Source organism: Equus asinus, chromosome 2 (assembly GCF_041296235.1).
Source record: "Equus asinus isolate D_3611 breed Donkey chromosome 2, EquAss-T2T_v2, whole genome shotgun sequence".
NCBI lineage: Eukaryota > Metazoa > Chordata > Mammalia > Perissodactyla > Equidae > Equus > Equus asinus.
The window spans coordinates 106079281-106102459 of record NC_091791.1 but is presented as its reverse complement, the minus strand read 5'-3'; the positions used below and the strand labels follow the sequence as shown (position 1 = coordinate 106102459).

Below are 23179 nucleotides of genomic sequence, written 5' to 3'. Positions count from 1 at the left end.
TTTCGTCTGCATTGCCTGATTACTAGTGCAAAGGAATATTTTTGCATTGAAATCTTGACGCCGCCTGGAATTTATTTTAGTGTTTGAAGTAAGGAGTGGCTCTGACTTGATTTTCCCCCACAGAACCAACATCATTTGGTAAGGTTCCATCATTCCCCACTGTACGGTGTGCCCTTGTTTATACCCTAAGCTCTTACGCAGACCCAAGTCTAAGGACTAACCACTCAGTCTGTCACTAACAGGTCTACTGGTTTGATGATTGCAGCTTTATACATTTTATATATCTGGTCATCATTCTTCTTTTATTTCTGTCTCCCCCACAGCCCATGTACGTTAAACTTCTTTGGTCAAATTCTTCCCCAAAAACTACCTTGGAAATTTTGACCGAGATTTATGAAGCCTGTCTGTTTAACTTACGACAAATTAACATTTTTACATCATGAAGTCATACAGAATGATGGATCTCCCCATCACTTGAATCTTCTTTAATATCCCTTAATAAAATTTGGGGGTTATCATAAAGTTTCCACACACTTCTTGGTAGCATTACTACTAGGCATGACGTGATTTTTGTTGCTAGTTTAATATAATCTTTTTCCCCCATCATATCTTCCAACTATTGTTTTGCTGCTTATATATGGCAAAGTTATTAATTTTAGTATATTTTACTTATACAAACATAATTTATATTTTATGGGAATCAGCTTTTAAAATCATAAGTGTGCATGTGTTGAGTTTTATCAATTATATTTTATTTTGTGTGTGTGAGGAAGATTGGCCCTGAGCTAACAACTGTGCCAATCTTCCTCTGTTTTATGTGGGATGCCACCACAGTGTGGCTTGACGAGCCATGCTAGGTCCATGCCTGGGATCCAGGCACGTGAACCCCAGGCCATGTAAGCAGAGAGTGCAAATTTAACCACTATGCCATCAGGCTGGCCCTATCAATTATATTTTAGCATCAGTTGATATTATCAAGTTGTTTGGGGCTCTCATGGCATGACCAATCAGAAAAATTTCCTCATGTAAAACTGTCCTTAAATTCTTTATATGAATCCCAGTTTTGAATTTAGCCTTCACGATTTTAAATTTTGCATCCATATCATGCAGCATGTGCATTTATAATTTTCCTATTTGTGCTATCAATGAGAAATTTTAAGATCAGAATTAAGCCAGCTTTACAAAATTTTTTCAGCATAGAAATGAGCTCTTCATCAAAAGTTTATAATAACTCAACAGAAATTTGTCTGGCCCTGGGATAAATTTTAGAATAAATTCTTTAATATTTTTATATTTCTTCCATGTACATTGACTTGTTTCACGTTTTTATTCTTAAATCAATTTTGAATTTGCCCAGGAAAACATCTTTTCATTGCAATTTTCCATTTTTTCCATAGTATTTATTCCCATAATTTTAAAATCTACTCCAAATCTATGTTTATAGCTGCTTATTTTTCTAAATTTCTATTTTTTTCTTAAGTTTTCCAGAAATTCAATGAGAAAAGCAGCTCTTAGATTTACTAGTCAGTTACACTAGAGGGTTCTCTCTTTTCTAAATCAGAATTTCTGGTTCAATTATAATTTCTTTTCCATGTTTGACTTGCACTCTTCTTGCTCCCTTACCTGTTTTCTTGAGATAAGTATGTCATCCACTTATTTTTATTCTTTCCTTAAAAAAGTGAATCATTCGTTGTTATCACTTGCCTCTGAGTATAACTTAAACTACATTTCATGTTGTTAATATAAGTATTTTCTTTTTATTATTTTCTAAATAAACTATTAAGAAAACGGGTTTGAGTTTTAGAGAGGTTTGGGGATTATATTGTTTTATTTCTTAAGTGATTAGATAGATATTTTTGTTTAATTTTTATTTTTCGTTTCAATTTTAAAGCATCGGAGTTAGAGAACATGGGTTGTACAGTTTCTACAATAAATTTGGAATCTGTTGATATTTTCTTTGTGGCACTATGTCTTTTAATCACTTCTGACAAAGGTTGATAAAGATTGTTAAAAACATTACACAACTTTACCATTTTCTCCTTGTTATTTTTTTCGGTTTTTTTTTTTTTTTTTTTTGAGGAAGATTAGCCCTGAGCTAACTGCCACCAATCTTCCTCTTTTTGCCGAGGAAGACTAGCCCTGAGCTAACACCCATGACAATCTTCCTCTACTTTATATGTGGGACGCCTACCACAGCATGGCTTGACAAGCAGTGCCATGTCCGCACCCAGGATCTGAACCAGCAAACCCCGGGCCACCGAAGCAGAACCTGCACACTTAACTGCTGTGCCACCGGGCTGGCCCATTCTTGTACTTTAAACAATGTTCGATTGACACGTATTTCGTTTGGCTGTTGAGTGCGTGACGGGGGTGTGGTGGTGAAGCCTCAGGCTCTGGGTTCAATTCTTCGTCTGTCCCTGATCAGTTGTGAGATTCTCTAACCCTCAGCTACCCTTCCTCCGAAATCGAGGTGATAACAACACATACCTCAAAGCACTTCCCAGAAATAATTCCTGACAAATGCCAGGTATTGTAACCGGGACATCGCACACACTCAAAAAGCACGTATATTCTAGAATATACAACTTATCGATATAAAATGACTCCTTGTTTTCCACTTAATTCTTTTTGCCTTGAAGATCACTTTTTTATTTTGAAATTAACATGTTCTCCCAGCTTTCCTTGAATCTATGTTGCTTATCTAGTCTTATTTTATTTACTTTATTTTCAATCTCACCACATATAATTTTGGGTGTATTCCTTGTTAGAATATAACTCGCTGATTTTTAAACACAATTTAAAAGCTTTCGTAAAAGAGCTTAAATCATTTCTATTCATTGCCTTGACTCACCGTCATCTCTTGTCTATTATATCACTTTGTGCGTTTGGGCTGTAAGGTTTTCATGCTGTATCTCTTTCCTCTCATTTGCTTTTATGGGCTATATTTTTTAATCTCCTCTAGAGTTATAAACTTTGTATTCATCATTTTAAAAATTCTACCAGAGGCTGCCTTTAACTTTTACTTTTCCTGGGTTTTGTTTTCCTATTGAGGTGAATTCACAAAACATAAAATTAACCATTTTAAAGTGAACAATGCAGTGGCATTTAGTGCATTTGAAACATTGTCCAACCATCACCTCTATTCCTTTAAGTTTTATAGAGGATTTTCACTTTATTAATCTAATTATCAAAGGTTGCATTTTCCTGAGTAAGATGAGAACTACCTCAGGCTACTTCTCTCTCCAGTGTTTCTCTCACATAGTTGGTTGGGGTTTGCAACCCATTCATAAAAATTAATAGTGGGTAGGATTCACTTTTTATAGGATTAAACTCCATAACCTCTCTCTCGAATTATGTTTGCTATTAGTATACAATTTAGAATCTTGGAAATTTGTATTCAATTTCTTCATGTTATGGGTGTTATGGGTGGAATTGTGCCCACCCCAGAATTCATATGTTGAAATCCTAACCCCAAGTACCTCAGAATGCAACTGTTTCTGGAGATAAGATCTCTCAAAAGGTTGTTAAGATAAAATGAGGTCATGAGGTGGACCCGAATCCAATGTAATTGATATTCTTACTAGAAGATGAAATTTGGACACAGACATGTCCAGAGGAAAGACCATATGAAGACACATGAAGAAGGTTCAGCAAGCCAAAGAGAGAGGCCTGAGAAGACCCCCAACTCTGCCGACATCTTCCTCTCGGGTTCTCAGCCCCTTGAACAGTAGGACCAGAAATATCTGTTTAAGCCACTCAGTCTACGGTACTTGGTTATGGCAGCCTTAGCAAACTAACACACGTAAATAATCACCTTTCCACCTCAGGATCTCAATACACTATTGCCACTCCATCAAGACCAGCACCACCATCATACACACACACGCACACACATGAGCACAGACACACACAAGCGCGCACACACAAACACTTTCTCTAGTTAATTCCCACTCATTAAAAGACCCCCCTTCTGACCACCTCCACCGGTCTGTTTTAGACCTCCTTTCATTGCACTCTGCACGTTAGCTTCCTATCCCTTCATACAATTGTACTTATCTAGCTGTTTGTGTGACAATAGTTTGCTCCATATTCTCAGGACCTCGCTCATAGTTTAGCCCATTAGGTGCCACCAACAATTTACCAAATAATCGAATTAAGCACTGAATAAATAAAGGACATTCTGATTTTGCTACCTGCACTGTTTTCACTAGAACACACCACTTTCATAGTCAGCCCAAATGGTTTTCATTTTCACAGAATAGATTAATTTTCCTCTTTGCTTTGTTTTGGCCCTTCGCCTCTATCTTGAAATGGCTTGCTAATGCCGATTATTTCAACAATGCCCGCAAAAACCTGGCTTGCAGGCAGCAAGTGCGGTTTAAGGAAGGCTGAATTTTTTTTCCTATCGCTCAGACAAATAAAGACAAAACCCGCATATCATGAAGGTAAATATCCCTTGCTGGAGCCCCAAGCCCCAAATCTCTATCCGGCCACCACGATTTGCTTAAAATAAGTGAATCCAGCTGGGAAGGATTAATAGGTATTTTTACATATATACAAATCTAGATATTTCATAAAAACATATCCCACATAGCCCCCATCTTCAGATCCCGTAGATAATTAAAAGCACACCAATGCACTGCGCTGAATTTGCTGCCACTAATTTGCAGGGGAGAAAATAATTATTCTGACAATTAGACCCAGAGCAGCGTGCTCCTTGTCAGAGGAGGCCAAAGATCCTTGCACGTGCGTCTGCATCACCTTTTAACAGCTTAATTAATTTGCACACTGATAAAATCTCCAAGCTGGTCTAGGAACCCACCTGTTAATAAAATGATGAATGAGATTCATGGGATTCTTTTATCCTGGGGGTTTCATACCCGGCTTCATTTGCATATTAGAAACCCTTTACGTCTCTTCCCCAGGAGCCGCTGGCTTCCAACAGCCATTCACAGCGCACAGCTATTGCTCTAAATTCAATTACTCTTATTAGCATAAACCCCATGTGATTCCACCTGGCATCGGGTCGTCATTTTTATGTAGACCATTCTCTGCCCTGGAGCAACTGCCCTTCACTAGAGCCGTAGATATTTTTCCATCCCTTATGAAAGAAGCACTTCCTTCCAATACAAGAATGAAATCTATCTGAAACCAATAGTGCCTCTCAAAACGGACGCGTGGGGACCTGTCTCCAGCTTTAGGGCTCCTTCCCTCACATTGTGCCTTCCTCCCAGCTCCCTGCTTAGAATCTGCCCTCCTGTCAGTCAGGATTTCTCACAGCTGTCAGGCAGCCAGATAAAACTCTTCACTTTGGCAAGGGTCCTTTAACCCCACACCCCACGGCTCAGCCGAGCAAAACAACAGACCAGCAGGGCGGTTCCATCAGAGGCTGGCTTCAGGCAAGGAAAGGCAGTAACCAGTCACAGCTGTGCATCTTCAGCCCAATAACCTATGCAAAGTGTAAACGAGTTTTGGGGGGCAGGTAAAGGGGGGAGGATGGAATTACTTTTTTCCTCCTTGTTTTCACCCCTCATTCCCCAGCTTCAACTATCGTTTCAAAAATCATATCTAAACACCACTAGTTATGGATTTTACCCCTCCAGGGAAAGAGGAAGGGAGACATGCAGGTAGGGAGTCATATTTAAGGAGCACCAGCTAAGTGCCCGGCAGATTGCGACACCCCACTTAAATTTCACAATCATCACAGTAGTCTGATCATTCTCTGTTGACATGTCAAGAACCGGAAGTCCAGTGATTTGCAGAAAGCTATCCATCGTGCAACAGAAAGAGGGAGAGGGACCCCAGCAAATATCCCAGAGCCCAGTGGCTTTCTCTGCTCCTCTGAGCACCTTTTTCCCTCCTCTCTCCCCGCTGATTTCCAGGATCAGCAGACCCAGGCAAGCAAAGGCTGCACTTGGGCAGCCTCGAAATTCTGACCAAGGCGCCAGCGGGGGAACAAAAGATACAAAGCGAGCCGGTGGCCTTTGTAATAACTATTTCTACTAGGAAACCGCTTCTTGCCTCACTAGTGTTTCTCTGAGGCTGATTGATACTCTTGGAGCGGGAAACCCATGAGAAAGTCCCTTTCCTTCTCAAAATTGAGGGCTTCCAGTGGGCTCGGCAAATGTGCCAAGATGCACCCCCCTCTCCCGCCCCCCAGCTTTCCATGGTGAATGCCTGCATGGGGCAGGAAGGAAGGCTGCCAAGCGCTGTTCTCAGCAAAACGCTCCCCAGGCAGCCACCAGGTTCCCATGTCACTGCCGGGCTCCTCAGTGCTCTCTGAAGGCCGTGGGCCGTGATGAATATGTGAGAAAAACAAACATTTGTCCCAGGGTTTGGGAAAGAAAGGAAGGGAAGCTTGGAGAGAGACTCCCTCAGGCAGGCCTGGGAAACCCCAGGGGTCTAATTGAAAGGGTTTAAAATAGTAAATATGAAATCTAAACCCAGATGGTGCTTTTTCAAAGGAAGCAAACCACTCATTAAGCCGATTCCTTCGTACAGGATCACCTTAAAAACACAACATGAAGCAAAGCTTCCCCCTTCCCCTGACGCTAGTTTGCTGCCAAATCCCATTTTGATCACACAGCTGAGCAGACGAGAGCAGTGAGCAAGGTGGGGATGGTTGGGAGGAGGGTGGCAGAGTTCGTCCTGATTTGCTATCTTGGGTCAAGTGGTATTAGAGACGTTGTTGATTCCTTCTGAGCCCTGGGTTCAGTCTCAAAATCTTCTCCTGATCAAGGGACCCAAAGGAAAAGAAAAGTGAAAGCGGTCGAAGCTGAGTGGCCCCCAGAAATCCAACCAGGCAAGTTTGGAAATGGGGAGAGGAGAAGGCGGTAAGCAATGTCTACACCCCACATGCCTCACCCAGTCCAAGCTGCCCTGGCTTGAAATCTCCCAACAAGAAACATGAGCAGGGCCCAAAAAAGGAAGACCGAGCAAGCACACCTGGAATCATGGAGACCCTTCCAGAGAGGGTCTTCCCCAATAAATCCACCTTGTTTATTCAGCTTTCATTTGACTTACTCCTGTGTGTGCAGGGGGCACTGAGAAGATGGACACAGCTTAAACAGACCTGAGATTCCCAAAATTCCAGCACCCCTCTGGGATGTCTTATGATCCACAACACAGCACCCCAGGAACCCTCACATACACCATATTTCACCAAGTCTAAGACACCATCTATTGTAAGATATACCATTGTTTTAGAGACCACTAAGGAGGAAAAAATGCCACCATTGAGACCATGACATGCCATCAATTTTAAGAAGCAGACTGATTTCAAAGATGTTAATATGAAAAAAAAAAAAAAGAGCATCTTAGAATCAATGAAATGTATTAATAGCTGACACTGGGAACATAGCCGGTGCCAGGCCTGATGCCAAATGCTTCCCATGGATTGTCTCAGTCACTCCTCACAACTATAATTATCTCCATTTTTCAAATGAGGAAAGCAGGTCTTCAAGAGCTGAATTGACTTGCCCAACATCACACAGTGTGGTCAGTATGCACATTCAGGCATGTCTGAATCCAGAGCCCAAGCATTTATACTTGTGGGGTCCCCAAAATCCCCTAGGATGGATCTTGAAAATATACATTTTCAGCCCTCACCACCTCGAGTTTCTGATTCATTAAGTTACTTGGGTGGTGTTGCCAAAATTGCCTTTTATTCAAGCAACCGAGCTATTCCAATGAAGGTAGTCCAGGGCACACGCCTGGAGAACCTGAAGGAAGATTCTGTATGGAGGTTCATAAATGTCAGTCCTGGGGTATCACCAAGGCATAGTGAGTGCCGGAAACACTGGCTGATTTCTTTGGCGGGTGGGCAGTAGCCTATTGCTGATGAAGTGCAGTAAATTCATCAGCCTGTGGTATTTTAAGAATATTCTTAGGGGCCGGCTCCATGGCCAAGTGGTAAGTTCGCGCGCTCCGCTGCAGCGGCCTGGGGTTCAGATCCTGGGCACTGACATGGCGCTGCTCATCAGGCCACGTTGAGGCAGTGTCTCACATCCCACAACTAGAAGGACCTGCAACTAAGATATACAACTATGTACGGGGGGGTTTGAGGAGATAAAGCAGAAAAAAAAAGAAGATTGGCAACAGTTGTTAGCTCAGGTGCCAATCTTTAAGAAAAAAAAAAGAATAGTCTTAATAACCTGAGAGAGTTACTCTGTCCTGGTAAACCAGCCAGTGCACAGCTGAAAAAGAGCAGTTCCATTCCACAATCAAGGTTCTACTCAACATCTGAGGACTGTCATGAGCCAAGGGCTGGGCCCAGAGTGTATGTCACTCTGGAGCTGCCATATGCAGACAAATTTTGGTCCACTGAGCACAGAGGGCAAAAAAAAAAAAAAACATTGTTTCTTTTCAATGCTATCTTCTTTGGCACCATTCCCCAGTCCTCAGCACAACTCTGCACCCCCACAGCAAATGGTACAGCCTCCAGAAGGTAGGAACAATGCAAATTCTTTCTGCTAGGCTAATGACTGGTTCATCAGCTGGAAGGGATGGGCCTTGCACAGGAGAGACAGGGTTGAATCACAGCTCTGCTACACTAGCCTTGCAACTTTGAGCATCTCTCTAAACCTAAGTGCTCATTTGTAAAATGGGGATTACTAATACCTCCCTTATATGGTTGTTAAGATAAAATGAGACCTTGGGTTTCAAGCATTTGAGACAATACCTGGCACTTATTAAGAACTCAATAAAGGTGAGTTCCTGTCGTTTCCTAAAGCTTAATCATATGCTGTGCAGTGTTTTGACATGGACAAACAATATGCGCCTAGAGAAATCAAACAATAGCAGAAAAGCATCCAAAAAGGGGTTGATCTCTCTTTTGGTTGGTAGTTCTTAAACTTTTCTAGCAACAGAGCAGTTGTTAGGGACACTGGGCTCTGGATTGCCAGGCTTTGCATCCTGACTGTGTGACCTTAAACTAATCCTTTACCTTTTCTAATCCCATGAAAAACTGGGAAAGACTTAGAAGTTGGCAAAAAAGACAACTGAATGTTCTGGCTAGTATATCCTCTGGGTTACCGCCACCTTCCATTGGCTGAAGGTTATTTTCCAATTCTGTATGTTGGAGGAAACGAAGTATGACAAGTCGTTGCTGTCCATAGACGTGCAGATATGTCCTGTGGAAAGGCAATTGGTTACTGCCTGTGGACAGTCACGAGTTCACATTTGATTCAGCGTCCTGAGGCTGGTGTGCATGCTCCGGTCTTCGGATTCTCCTTTGAACTGGCTGTAACATCTTACTGGTTCTCCCATTAATTAATGAGTTCAGTGAAATCTTTGACACATGTTCATTTTATATTTGTATGAGAGTCATGATTTTACTTCTTGAAAAAGTAAAGAAAAAGTTTATCCTTTAACACAAAGCCTCCGTGTCTTCATCAGTAGGATAAAAATAATAAAAATGTCCACTTCCTAGGGTGAGAGTGAGGATAAATAGGATAACCCATGCAAAATCCTTAGCACTGTGTCTGACACATCATAAGTATTCAATTAACATTACTGGGGCCAGCCTGGTGGTGCAGCAGTTAAGTTCGCACGTTCTGCTTCTCGGTGGCCCAGGGTTCGCCAGTTCAGATCCCAGGTGCACACATGGCACTGCTTGGCATGCCATGCTGTGGTAGGTGTCCCACATATAAAGTAGAGGAAGATGGGCACAATGTTAGCTCAGGGCCAGTCTTCCTCAGCAAAAAAGAGGAGGACTGGTAGTAGTTAGCTCAGGGCTAATCTTCCTCACAAAAAAAATTACTAAGCAAGACTATGAAGCTGTCAAAATTGAGTAATGATTGGACAGCTAATCTTTGACAAAGGAGCTGAGGGCCTGCAATGGAGGAAAGAAAGTCTCTTCAACAAATGGTGCTGGGAAAACTGGACAGCCACATGTAAAAGAATGAAAATCAACCATTCTTTTTCACCATTTACTAAAATAAACTCAAAATGGATCAAAGACCTAAAGATTAGGCCTGAAACAATGAGTCTTCTAGAAGAGAATATCGGCAGTACACTCTTTGACATCAACTTCAAAAGAATCTTTTCGGACACCATAACCCCTCACATGAGGGAAAGAATAGAAAGAATAAACAAACGGGACTTCATCAGACTAAAGAGCTTCTTCAAGGCAAGAGAAAACAGGATTGAAACAAAAAAATACAGCCCACTAATTGGGAAAAAATATTCACAAGTTATTTATCTGACAAAGGGTTAATCTCCATAACATACAAAGAACTCACACAACTCAACAATAAAAAAATCAAACAACCCAATTACAAAATAGGCAGGGGACATGAACAGACATTTCTCCAAAGAAGATATACGGATGGCCAATAGACACATGCAAAGATGCTCATCATCACTAATCATCAGGGAAATGCAAATCAAAACTACACTAAGATATCACCTTACACCTGTTAGAATGGCAAAAATATCCAAAACCAAGAGTGACAAACGTTGGAGAGGCTGTGGAGAAAAGGGAACCTTCATACACTGTTGGTGGGAATGCAAACTGGTGCAGCCACTATGGAAAACAATATGGAGATTCCTCAAAAAGTTAAGAATAGAAATACCTTATGACCCAGCCATCCCACTACTGGGTATCTATCCTAAGAACCTGAAATCAGCAATTCCAAAAGTTCCATGCACCCCTATGTTCATCGCAGCATTATTCACAATAGCCAAGTCATGGAACCAACCTAAGTGCCCAGCAACTGATGATTGGATAAAGAAGATGTGGTATATATATACAATGGAATACTATTCAGCCATAAAAAAGGACAAAGTCGTCCCATTCACAACAACATGGATAGACCTTGAGGGTATTATGTTGAGTGAAATAAGCCAGACAGAGAAAGACGAACTCTGTATGACTCCACTCATAGGTGGTAGTTAACATATGGACAAAGAGAACTGATCGGAGGTTGCCAGGGGAAAGGGGGGTGGGGGGAGGGCACTAGGGGTGAAGTGGTATACCCACAACATGACTAATAATGATGTACAACTGTAATTTCACAAGGATGTTAACTTTCATAACCTTAATAAAAAAAAAAGAGTTAATGTTAAAAAAAAAATGGAGTAATGATTAACGGATAGATGGTTCTCAGTTTCAGGTTGTACAACTGTTTTTTTCTTAATGTTTATCATCTATGATTGCTTCTTTGCCAACGGGCACGCACAGGTCAAATAAACAAATAAGCAGCAAATGAAGAATAAAAATTTGGAGGGATACAATTATGATTAGTTTGAAGGTTTGGATTTGGGGAGGATTTTTTGTTTATATGCTTTTTTGTGGACACCTATACATGCCCTTGACTGCAGTCTTATATTGCTTACATTCATTGTACTTCCACTAATAAGTTATTTCTAGTTCATATGATGAAGATTGTATTAATATTTCATAGTGTCCCCCAAAGGATATAGCAACTTCCAGACGTTCCACGCCTGAGCAGCTTTGATGAACACTGATCTAGGGGCTTCCTTAGAAGTAGAAGACAGGAGTTCAGAGCACCTACTCCTGACAGAATTATTTTATAAGAATGTGATTGAGTCATTTTAGTTATTCGGGATTAAGGACTCCTTAGAATGGGGAATACTTAGAGAAAAGCAGGAAAATAGAAAGAACAGCAGCTACCATTCGTACAGCACTTAAATAATCTTTTCATCCATTTAGCAGCAAATATCCCACATCCTCAAGAAGCTTGGAGTCTAAGGGAAGAGGGACAATTTTCAAGAAAGCTTTCCAAAAAGCAGAGTATGATGGGCTCCAGCAGGGATGAATGGAGGCAGAAATGCTACCCAGAGGAGACCTTACTCCGGGAAGACTCGAAGGATGAACTGAGTCATGAGGTAAACAAATGGGAGGGCCACATTTCAGGCAGAGGAACGGGCAGATGCAAAGGCAAAAAGGTATGAGCGAGCCTGCGGATGTAGGAAAGAGCAAGGACATCCATGTGGCTTGAAATGTTGGGGAAGATGACATGGCCTAGCAAGGTAGCCCAAAACTACATCATCTACAACCAGCCACTGGAGCTCTGTGACTTCCTGAGGAAGGTATTACAGTCCCCATTTTAAAAATGAAGAAAATTTAAGCCAGCGAAGTTTGAGGATCTAACACTATATTTTGTAATCAGTAGAGCTAGGCTTTTAAAAACCTCTTCTTTTCCTCAATGTGTGGTATTGTAAAGACATAAAAACCATAGAGAATCAGAAAAGACAACTGAAATCCCTAATGAAAGACAAATTTCGAGAAGGCGTCTCAGTCCTGGAGAAAGGTCCCTTATTTATGGTGAAAATCAAAGAATTGTTCTCTGGCCAGACACGGATGCCCAAGGCTCCTTCTAGTTGTTGCTTAGCATGGCCTGTGTTGACAAGTGAAAGCGACTGTGGAAGCGCCTCACTGCTTCCTACCCAGCTGTCTTTTGTTTCCCTGAAGCTGTTCTTTGCCAGGGAAGCAGCAGCCACCCGCTCTTTCCCTCCAGCTCTGTCCTCCCCACACTGGGTCTACATTACCAGGCAGATGTGGAGGCTGGTACAAGGGAGACACTCCTGAGGCCAGTTGACCCTGAGTCGGTCACAGCCACAGGCATCCTTCCAAAAGATTAAGGGGGTTTCCTTGGTTAAATTTTCCATTCCACGCCCTCAGGAAATGTCTCCCAGCAAGGAGAAGATGGCCAAGAGATATCCACATGTACACACACTGTTCTGTGCAGGGGATAGCCACACGTGGGCAGAGCGCCACGCCCACCGCAGCTGAAGCCATCTGAACTGCATCACAACCCTCAGATACATTCACCCAGCTGAAAAATAAGCACAAATAAAGCTGCCTTTTCCCTACTTTCTCCCTCTCCCCTATTGCCATATGTGAGAGATCAGTCTTTAGACTGCCAGACCGGAAAGGTTGACAGAGAGCCTCTCTTTGATCAAACGCTACTCAGGCTCCTCTGAATCTTCTTCCCAGGAGAGCTCAAATTTTGGACTTCGTGTCTGCCTTAGTATTGCCCAGTTTTAACAAGGCTCCTGTTAAATCGGTTTAGCCAGAACCCCCCACTGCCGATATCTGATCAAATTCCATATCCCCTGCCATTACTCAGCTGCTATCTGATCACCCTGATCTGCCTTCAGCAAGAAGCCTGTTAGGTCAGTTTAGCAAGAATCCTCCCCTATCCCTGATTCCCTGATGTGTCCTCTCAGTGATTTGCCATCCACTGATCCGCCCCCGCTCATTGACTATGAATCCCCACTGGTGTGTTCAGAATCGAGCCCAGTTCTATACTGAAGCCTCTTTTCCCCTATTGCAACAGTTCCTGGATCGAATCTGTTTTTACCACTTTTAACTACTGTCCAGTTTGGGTTTTTCTTTGACAGGGTTGGTGGGAACATGCGCTCCAAGAGTCAATCCCGCTCATTCAAGTCATGCCTCCAACTTTCCAATATGGTGGCCAACATCCCAAGTGCAAATATTGAGTCTCTTTCCTTTATTTCCCCCAACCACTCCCACTTGAACACAAACCGGAAATTCAGGTCAATCCTGTAGCATGTTTCCAGTGAACAGCAATGCATATGTGGAAAAGAAGAATGAGGATTTTGACTTTCATGATATGGTCTATCCAAAAACAAGACCTTACCTACCATGGGACATGTAAGCAAAGGGATCCAGTTTTGCCTCTAAGAGAAGAATCACATAAAATTCAAATCATAACTTTAGTGTATTTGGGAAGTGATGCTGAGGAGGGAAAGCCAGGAGGCTTACAGGAATCTCTCAATATTCAAGGTGGGTATGTTTGATAGCAGTGTCCACATGGCATGGGTTGGTCGTCCAGGACAGTCTCCTTTTAAATAGGTTGATTAACGTATCCTGATGTGAGGGTTGGAGGCGATTACCCAAAGCAAATCAGCAGAAAGGCTGACTACAGGCTAGGAAAGTTGGATAAGTGGGAGTTGTCCCACTTGGAGCACAGGAGAGGTGACAGTCATTCTTTATTAAAAGAGCCATCAAGTTTAAACAAAATGTGACCAGAGAAAAAGTGATAAAACCTCACTGTGTGTTTTGCAACCCATTAGTTATTAGATGCTTTGTCTCTGATATGCCTAAAACAATGAATTTCTGCTTTTGTGTTACACTGTGAACATTTTAATTACTAGGAATTTTTCATTGATACAACATAAATAAAAAATAGGATTATAGTACCTAAGGGGAAGTAGTGAATTTACACTCTCTTTTAAAAATAACTGTTGAATTTTTTTCTGATTCTAACAGGAATACTTGTGGATGTCAAAAAATCAGAAACCACTAGAAATTATAAAGATGATAAATATCATCCATAATTCTACCACCCAGACATAACTATCTGGGTGCCCATCCTTCCAGACATTGTTCTACTCTCACACATCAGTTAATGTAAAAAATGGGAAAGAATTATTCCTATAGTAAATAGAAATCTACAAATATCTTACAGCAAGTATAAATCTACATGATCATTTTTAATGACTCTACAGTATTCCACTAGATGGTGTGCCCACTTTTTTTTATCCTCTACCAAGAGAAAACTAAGATGTTTCCAATCATGCTGTATCATAAACACTGCAGGGACAAACAGCTTTGAGTATGACTCTTTGCTCACTTGCCTAATATTTTCTCAGGAAAAATCCCTAGAGCATTCGCACTTTCTCTAAGGTTGTTGGTCCACATTGCCAAGAAGACCTCTAGAAAAGCCCCACAGATTCGCCCTCCCCTAGGAATGTAGGAAAGCACCCATTTCCACACCCTCACCAGCTCTGGGTATTGTAAAATGTTTCAACCTTAGTTCACACATTTGCAAGAAAGCCCAACACAGTTCTGCTTTGTCTTGACCTCCGACATGCTTGGCAGAAGCCTCGGGGTGCAAGAAAGAAAAAACAGACAGAGCCGGCGTTCTGGGCACATGGAGAGCTTCTCCTGGCCTTTCTCTTCCAGGGCAGAAAAGGAAAAGGCCCGAAGGAACAGACTCTTTATGCGCCAACTGAAGGTCGGAGGAACTCGAGGGGAAAGAAGGGGCCAAGGGTGTCGCAGTGTGCCTCCTTCACACGCCCAGGTGGCAGCATTTCCCTCCCCCCGTGACTCCTCCACCCCCAACAGCAGCTGCTGGTGAAAGCCGGGAGGAAGAAAGGGACAAGCAGATAGAAGGACAAGAAGGGAACAGCTTGGGCCTGCAGGTTAGAAGGGCAGCCTGTTCCCACCGGGGACCCCTCTCAGCGGCAAACTGCTTCATTTGACATTTCAATACGACCCGGGGGAGGGAGGTGGGAGGGAGCGGCGAGAGCAAAGGGGCCGCCCTTGAGACCCGCACAGGGACACGGAGACAAAAAAATCTGCATCTCTTTAATTCTGCCACTTGTTCTTTCTCCCTTTTCTCCCTCACCAGAATGTGACATTCAGGAGCAAAAGGGTTTTCTCTCACTCTCTCTCTTTCTTTCTCTTTTTTTCTTTGACATTTAAAAACAATATACACTTGGGTGCATTGCAAGCTGGGGAGGGGTCGGGGGAGAAGGGAAGACGAAAATTGTTTCGAAGAATTGAACCTCAGGAAAGCTGCTTTCATCTTCCTTCTGACTCGTCCAGGCAGCCGCGTTCCTTTTCATCACTTTGGAGGGGAAAAGTGAAAGGACTCGGATTTTGCAAACAAAAAAGTAAATTCAAACCCTATTTGGGGAACGTGCTCTCTGGTGGGAATCGCATCTTTCTCGGAAAGGGTCTTAGAGCTTTAAGGAACGGGATTCTCCTGAAGCTATCCTCAGAGAAAAGAGCAACAGTTCCTCTGAATGGGGGTTGGGGCTCAGGCTGGTCAGAGCCCGGCTTTCCTCGCCCCGCCTATCCCTTTGGCTGAGTCAGTGGTACCCCCTCAGGCCGGGGAAGACTGCCTGGGTCTCGGGTCTCTGGCCTCTGGGAACGCCACCGGAAGGAACAGAGAACACGTTTAACAATCAGGCTTGTCTCTCCCAACTCTCCCCCCCCCCCCCCCCAATTTGCAGACGAGAAAACCGAAGTCCAGGAAGATTAAATGTGACGCTTAAACTCACAGAGCTGGGCGAACCAGGCCCAGAACACAAGTCCTTTCTCTCCAGTGTAAGGAGCGCCCCCCATCTCCCTCCGCCTCCCGGGTCTGTTAAAAGAGACGGAGCCACGACTCTCCATCGAAGTCACACAGTCACTCAGCAGCAGTGACTTCTCCACCCACAACGGAACAAAAATAGCAGGGAACTCAAGAGAAGCGTTCCCCTGGGGGAAAGAGGGGCAGGAATATCACTTATGCTAGAGCAGGAAATGGGCAGGCTTGAAACTGAGAGCAAAGGACACTGTGTTCGTTCTGTGGTCCTCACGAACTTCAGGTGGCTGAAGCGGAGTGGTTTCCTGACCCAGCCACTGGGGACCCTGAGGACACCTGGGGGGAAATGGCTGTTTTCATGGCCTGGAGAGTTGGTTAACTGAAGGAGCCAGGCCACCAGGGACCCACGCCTGAAGCAAAGCTGCACGCACAGGTGCCACGGGGAGGTGGCCTCTTCCCAGCTCTCCCAGATGCTCAGGGGCAGTGCCCACTGAGGCCACAGGGCCCCTCCCTAGTGAGGACAGCCCCAAGCTGCCTTGGCCAAGGGCATGGGAGAGCAGACTCTCCATGGAGCCCAAGGGGAATGGGAGCCCATTAACATGCATATTAAAAAGGATGTGACCTTAATCTGGACCCCAAGCTGGTGAAGTGAGACATATGGATTATATAAGCTAATGTCTAGACCCATGTCACAGCATTTAAATCCCTCAGCCTCCATGTATGACCAGAAAGGACTAGACTGAATTAAAAATACCCTTTTCCTACAGTAAAAAATATTATGTAATGGAATAGACCTTTTTTTAATAAGCTTAATTTTAGAATGGTTTGGGATTTTTTTTTCAAGTTGCCGACAATAGTACAGAGAGTTCCCATGTACCTTGCCCCCAGCTTCCCCTATTATTAACATCTTACATTAGTACGGTACATTTGTTACGATTTGATGAACAATTATGGAGGCATTGTTAACCAAAGTCCCTAACTTTATTCAGATTTCCTTAGTTTTTACCGAATGTCCTTTCTCTGTTCCAGGATCCCATGTGGGACACCATATTATGGTTGGATGCCGTGTTTCCTCAAGCTCATCTTGGCTCCGACACTTTCTCAGATTTTCCTGTTTTTGATGACCTTGACAGATTTGAGGGGTACTCATCAGGTATTTTGTGGAATGTCCCTCAATTTGGCTTAGTCTTATGTTTTCTCCCATGATTTGACTAGAATTATGTGTTTTTGAGAGGAAGACCACAGAGGTCAAGTGCCATTCTCATCGCATCCTATGATTTAAGGGTACCCGCATCAACATGACTTATCACTCTTAATGTTGACCTTGAGTACCTGGCTGAGGGAGTGATTGTCAGCTTTCTCTACTGTGAAGTTACTGATTTTTCCTCTTTCCACACTATTTTCCTTGGAAAGAAATCATTATGCACAGCCTACACCTAAGGAGTGGGAAGTTATGGTCCACCTCGTTAAGAATGGAGTGTCATTATTTGGAATTCTTTCACATGGAAGATTTGGAATGGATCATTTTTTAAATGTAGGTGGAAATTACTAATTTAGCATCTGCATTTTTCAGAACTAGGTGATGGAGTATATCAGGGGTTCTCAAATCGTGTTCCACAAAGCTGTAGGGTTCCAGGGAAGGATTGCAACGGCTTCGGGAGAAGGGAAGCAGTGAGCAGGGCTCCAGTCTCTGATTTCCTATCATAGGGCAGCCCCACTGTCATTGGTTTTTATTTTGAGTATCCATATAAAATATAGTTAGGAGAAAACAATTTTACTTATAAAAAAAGAAACGAAACATTTTGAAAGAGAAGCCACCTTGCCTTGGTTGATTGTGAATGCCTCCATCACTTCCAAATTCCTAACTTCTAACAAACTTATTACAAGGTTACAGATTTCTCAATTAGGACCCACTTTAAAAGAGGGGGAAAAAATTCTGTAGGAAAACTTTTTTGTTTTTCCCCTACTTTTCCCTCAAGAAAATATAGAATCAAAGAGAAGATCATCTTCAGGCATGAAACTTCCTGCAAGTCTGGAGGAGCCACTGAACTTAATGTGGACAGGAAGAGCCGGCTCTCTAACTGGTCCTCAGTTCGTGTCACCCCGTTCCCTATTGAATCTGACACCATGACTGGCCTAAAAGTCTACATGCACAAAGGTGAGATGCCTCCTCTCCCCCTTACTCACAAGTCTCCTTGCAAACCCGAGAGTCTATTTGAGGTGCCCTGGGTCACCAGGCAACAGTAATTCCCCCAGTCACTAGTCAACATGATTTTCCGAAGTGCCACATTTAAGATGATGCAGCCCAAAAAGCCAGTTAATTGTTTTCTGGAGAATTACCTCTCCCATCTCTTTCTAAAAGCAGACCCAAGGTCGCCCCTGGTTAAGGCTGATTGTGGCCCAGGCTTCCTGTCTACAGAGAAAAGACCCTTCCACATTCACGCTTTTTAATAGATGATCTGGGGAGCGATTAGCCAAATAGACTCGAACCACCCACCCTTGGAGGAGAGTCAACATGGTTTACTGGAAAGAGCTTTGCTTGGCAGCCAGATTGAAGTGTTAACGCCAACACTGTTACTTACTAACTGCATGAACTTGAGCAAATGACTTTCCTCGTGAGCCTCGGATCGTGTGTGTGTAGAATGGCGATGATGACGCCCACCTCCCATAGCGGTTGTGAGGAGTAATGAGATGACACGCACACCGAGTCTGGCCCGACATAGGTACATGATAGCTACTGATAGAGGTTGGGGAAGCGCTTTCTAAGAGTATCATTCTACAGAACCTGCTTCTTCTTCTAAAAAAAATTCTAAAGCACCATTCACAAAGAAGACAACTGGTACTATCACCCTACAGTGGAGAAATGTCATAGAGTAATATCTTCCAATAGGGGCTACTTTCCAAGGAAACTAGTGACCGAGGGAGGGAGGACTTGGGAGAACTTACCAGGAAGAGGTCGCATCATGAAAGAGCTCTTACGAAGCAGTTAGAGTGTATCCGGACGACAGTTCCAAGCTCTTTACACCCGTGAACTTGCTTAATCTTCCCAACAACTCTACTCGGGAAAGACTATTGCTATGATGAGTTTTCACAGTTTGGGAAGCTGATCTTCATAATGGTTAAGTAACTTGCCCTAAACCAGCTAGTTAGTGGTGGGGCTCAATTCCAACCCAGGCAGTCTGACTGCAGAGCCCATTCCTGAACCACTACTCTTATTAGAGCTGCAGGAATGTCATCTTTCCATGCACATAGACGTGTTCCTTCAGGAAGGAGAGCTGTGTGGACCAAGCAAGATTTGTAAGTAACGGGAAGAGACTAGGGTTGGTTTGAGCAGAAAAGAAACTTATTTAAAGTATCTGAAATTAAAAGTACTTGAAAATGCATCAAATATAGAAAATGGCTGGAAAGGGAAGTGGCTGTTCTAATATTAAAAAAGTGAAAAGGCATGAGACATTTTTGGGGATTGTAGAAATTTGAGTAAGGACTGAATATAGATGATATTATAAAATTGTTCATTTTCTTAAGCGTGACAATGGAATTATGGACGTAGAGGATGTCCTTCTTAGGAGACACATGCTGAAGTATTTAGAGGTAAGTGTCATGATGTGAGTAACTTAGTTTGAAATGATTCAATAAATGTGTTTGTGTGTGTGGAGAGAGAGTACGTGTCCACAAATGTGGAAAATGTTAAAACATTGTTGAGTCTGAATAAAGATATACGGATGTTCACTGTACTCTTCCAATTTCATTGTAGATTTGAAGTTTTTCTAAATTAAAAGTTTTGTTTTTCGAAATAAAAGCTCTGTTGAGTCAATGGATCAACATCCCCGGTCCTGACACAGAAGGGTGGGGGAAGGACACTCTGTCACAGCCAGTACAGCCCGGCTTCTGTTACCAACCCCACCAGCACTGGTCATCCTGCACACCATCACTGCAGGTGCAAGAGCCTGGTTTTATCACAGGCATGTTCCAGAGAGCGTTTCTCATGGACCATCCCCAATCCCAGTTTAGCCTCTGGGGCAGCTGTCTGATAGTTTTGTGCTCCCCAGATACAAGGGAAGCCGGGAAAGGAGTATGAGCCATTTCGGCTTCCATGGTGGGAGGCAGAGTCTGCCTCCTTCCAGGTCCCATAGAGTGGAGAATTCCTCAAACTGAGAAAAACCTTCTGACATTAGGTGTCCAAAAATGCCACAAATACCCCCAACCAGAGATAAGCTGTTGAGCACCCTTTTTGTCTTGGCTCCCGAGAGTTCAGAATTTAATGATTTTGCTAACTGCATAGCTAAGAATTTTTATGGTTATCCTTACTACCATTTGATTCTCATTCTCATAGCTTTGGTTCTTTATCCTTTCATTGTCTTTCTGCCTGTCATTGTTAGCTACCTCCAGTTCTTTACTTTTTTTGATAAATAGGTCAGTTATCAATAATAAATGAATGATCCAATTAATAAGAGATATACAAGGATGGCGGGAAGAAGCTGGGTCACCAAGCCTGGCTGCCCATCGCTGCCTTCGAACAATGATGCCAAACACAGGGCCCTAAGCTCCCTCCTCTTGTTCTTGACTCATCCAGTCTCCTCCATCTCTGAACCCAAAACTGGAGCCTAGTGCTCAACCCCTCTGAGCCCCACTTTCATCCTCCATGACTACGTTAAGGATTTACCTGCATTAAGCACTTACTATGGGCCAGAGGCTTTACGAGCATTATTTAATTTCTTTCTCATGCCACCACCGATGACCTGGGTACTCATTTTATCTCCATTTTATAGGTGAGAAACAATCTCAGAGAAGCTGAGGTAGAAGGGGAGTGGCAAAACTCACAATCGCCCCTAGTGACCCTGTAGCAAAATTTTTGCTTCCTGTTCCACAACTTTATGCTCTGCTGGCCTAGAGGTCTCACTTCCAGAGGGAGGAATGCTTCCACCAGGAGACACCACAATGATTCCACTGAACTGGAAGTTAAGACTGCCACTTGGCCACTTTGGGCTCCTTATGCCTCTAAATCAACAGGCCAAGCAGGGAGTTACAGTGCTACACAGCTTGGTTGATCCGGACTACCAAGGGGAAATCGACTACTATTCCAAAATGGAGGAAAGGAAGAGCATGGAGTACAGGCGATCCGTTAGGCCATTTCTTACAACTGCCATGTCCTGTGATTAAGGTCAATGGAAAACTACAACCCAATCCAGGCCCAGACCCTTCAGGAATGAAGGTTTGGGTCACCCTTCCAGGTAAAGAACCACAACCAGTTGAGGTTCTTGCTTAGGCAAAGGGAATAACAGAATGAGTAGTAGAAGAAGATAGTTATAAATACCAGCCACATCCACATGACCAGGTACAGCAACTAGAACTGTAATGGTCATGAATATTTCCTCCTTATTTTGTTATACATATATTTGTGTTATATACACATATATTAAGCAAATATCTTTGTTTTCTTTCCTCTTTTATTCCCTTATCATGTAACATAAGATGTATTGACTTTATGTCAGTATTTAAGTATTGTTAATTTTACGTCATAGGTTTCAAGCTTCGGGATATCGGAAGAAGAGGAAACATCACTCAAGGACTTGACCTCCTTTTCAGGGGAAGGGATTTAGCGCGTTTTCAGTTGTACACAGGATAGTTGTGTCATGTCGGGTGGAAATAGGACCTTGTTATTGTCTTTAGTTGGAGATTAAGTATGGTTTAAGGAGATGCACATAGCTGTCAAGTTTACAAGGGGTGGAGTCGTGATGGTTAATTTTATGTGTCAACTTAACTGGGCTAAGAGATGCCCAGAGAGCTGGTCAAACATCATTTCTGGGTATGTCTGTGAAGGTGTTTGGGGAAGAGATTAGCATTTGAATCAGTAGACTGAGTAAAGAAGACCCACTCTCACCAATGTGGGCAAAGCCATCCAATCCTTTGAGGGCCCAAGTAGAGAAAAAAGGTGGAGAAAGGTGGATTCTCTCTCTTTCTCCCTCTTGTTGAACTGAGGTGTCTATATTCTCTGTCCTGTGATATCAGAGCTCCTGGTTCCCAGACCTCCAGACTCCAAGACTTACACCAGGGCCCTCGGGTGCTCAGGCCTTCAGACTGGAAATGAATGACACCACCAGGTCGTTCTTGGGTCTCCAGCTTGCAGACAGCAGATTGTGGGTCTTCTCAGCCTCCGTATGTGAGAGAGCCAATCCCTATCATACATCTCCTCTTAGATCTACATCAATATATCCATGTATGTGATTGGTTCTATTTCTCTGGAGAATTCTGACTAATACAATGGGCCAGAAGCTTTACGAGCCTCATTGAATTTCTTTCTCATACCACCACCTGTGAGGTAGGAACTGATTTTACCTCATTTTATAAGTGAGAAACAATCTCAGAGAAGTTGAGGGCCTTGTCCAGGCGACAAAATTAGCAAGCTGGAGGACAGGGACACAAATTAGTCTGACTCGAATGCCCATGCTTAAATCCAGTCCAGGTTCCCATTGCCAGAGCAAGGCCTTAATGAGACACAGCAGTGCAAGAGCCAGTGCCTGTCACCCGGGGACGCTCAATGGACCCGTGCGCTCTACATCCACGCCACTTTGCCCAACAGCTTCTGCAAACTCCTCCAATTTGATAATCTCCTGAATCCAAACCCACATGACATGAGAAGATGTCAGGAATCTTTTAGCTATTTGGGAAGTTCCAAACACACAGAGATTGTCTCAGGGTTTTTATCAGCCCAATGGACACCCCAAAACTAATCGCCCCTCTTTATTGAGGGTGAGATATTGATGGCATTTCTATTCCTCCTCTTCTTCTTTTTTTTTCTCTATTGACATTTTTGTTCCAAAATTGAAAAGTCACTTTTGGTGTCCTAGAATTTTCTCTCTAGCTTTTTCACAGCAGGTTCCTGAATTCCTTCCAACTTTAAAACTCTGATGAAGTGGGCTCTTGAAAACCACGGTCTTTTTGCCCAGCAAGGGAAGTTAGAACTCGGCTGGGTTGTTTACCTTCCCATCATTCCCACCTATCCTCCTTATCCCGCTGGAGTGACCTTCCCAAACCCCAAATCCTCACATGACTTTCCCCACTGTATGCCCCTCAAGGATCCTGCCTTCACGGAG

General features: G+C 43.1%; 2 long non-coding RNA genes across 26 annotated transcripts in view; one reads left to right on the top strand and one right to left on the bottom strand.

Moving 5' to 3' along the window:
• LOC106832101 (uncharacterized) overlaps nucleotides 1-5650 on the bottom strand; it is a 225347-nt gene extending 219697 nt beyond the window's left edge. For 9 of the 25 annotated variants that reach the window (XR_011497554.1, XR_011497549.1, XR_011497560.1 and 6 more), the window contains exon 1: nucleotides 4823-5649. This is a non-coding gene — a long non-coding RNA (uncharacterized lncRNA). Of the gene's footprint in view, nucleotides 1-4822 lie in introns of all 25 variants that reach the window. The other 16 variants (XR_011497555.1, XR_011497558.1, XR_011497559.1 and 13 more) reach the window with 9 other exon arrangements.
• Nucleotides 5651-13945: 8295 nt separating this feature from the next.
• On the top strand, nucleotides 13946-19938 carry LOC139041744 (uncharacterized). The gene is made up of 3 exons (XR_011497572.1): nucleotides 13946-15195; nucleotides 17115-17238; nucleotides 18065-19938. It is a non-coding gene; the product is annotated as an uncharacterized lncRNA (long non-coding RNA).
• Nucleotides 19939-23179: the final 3241 nt, after the last annotated feature.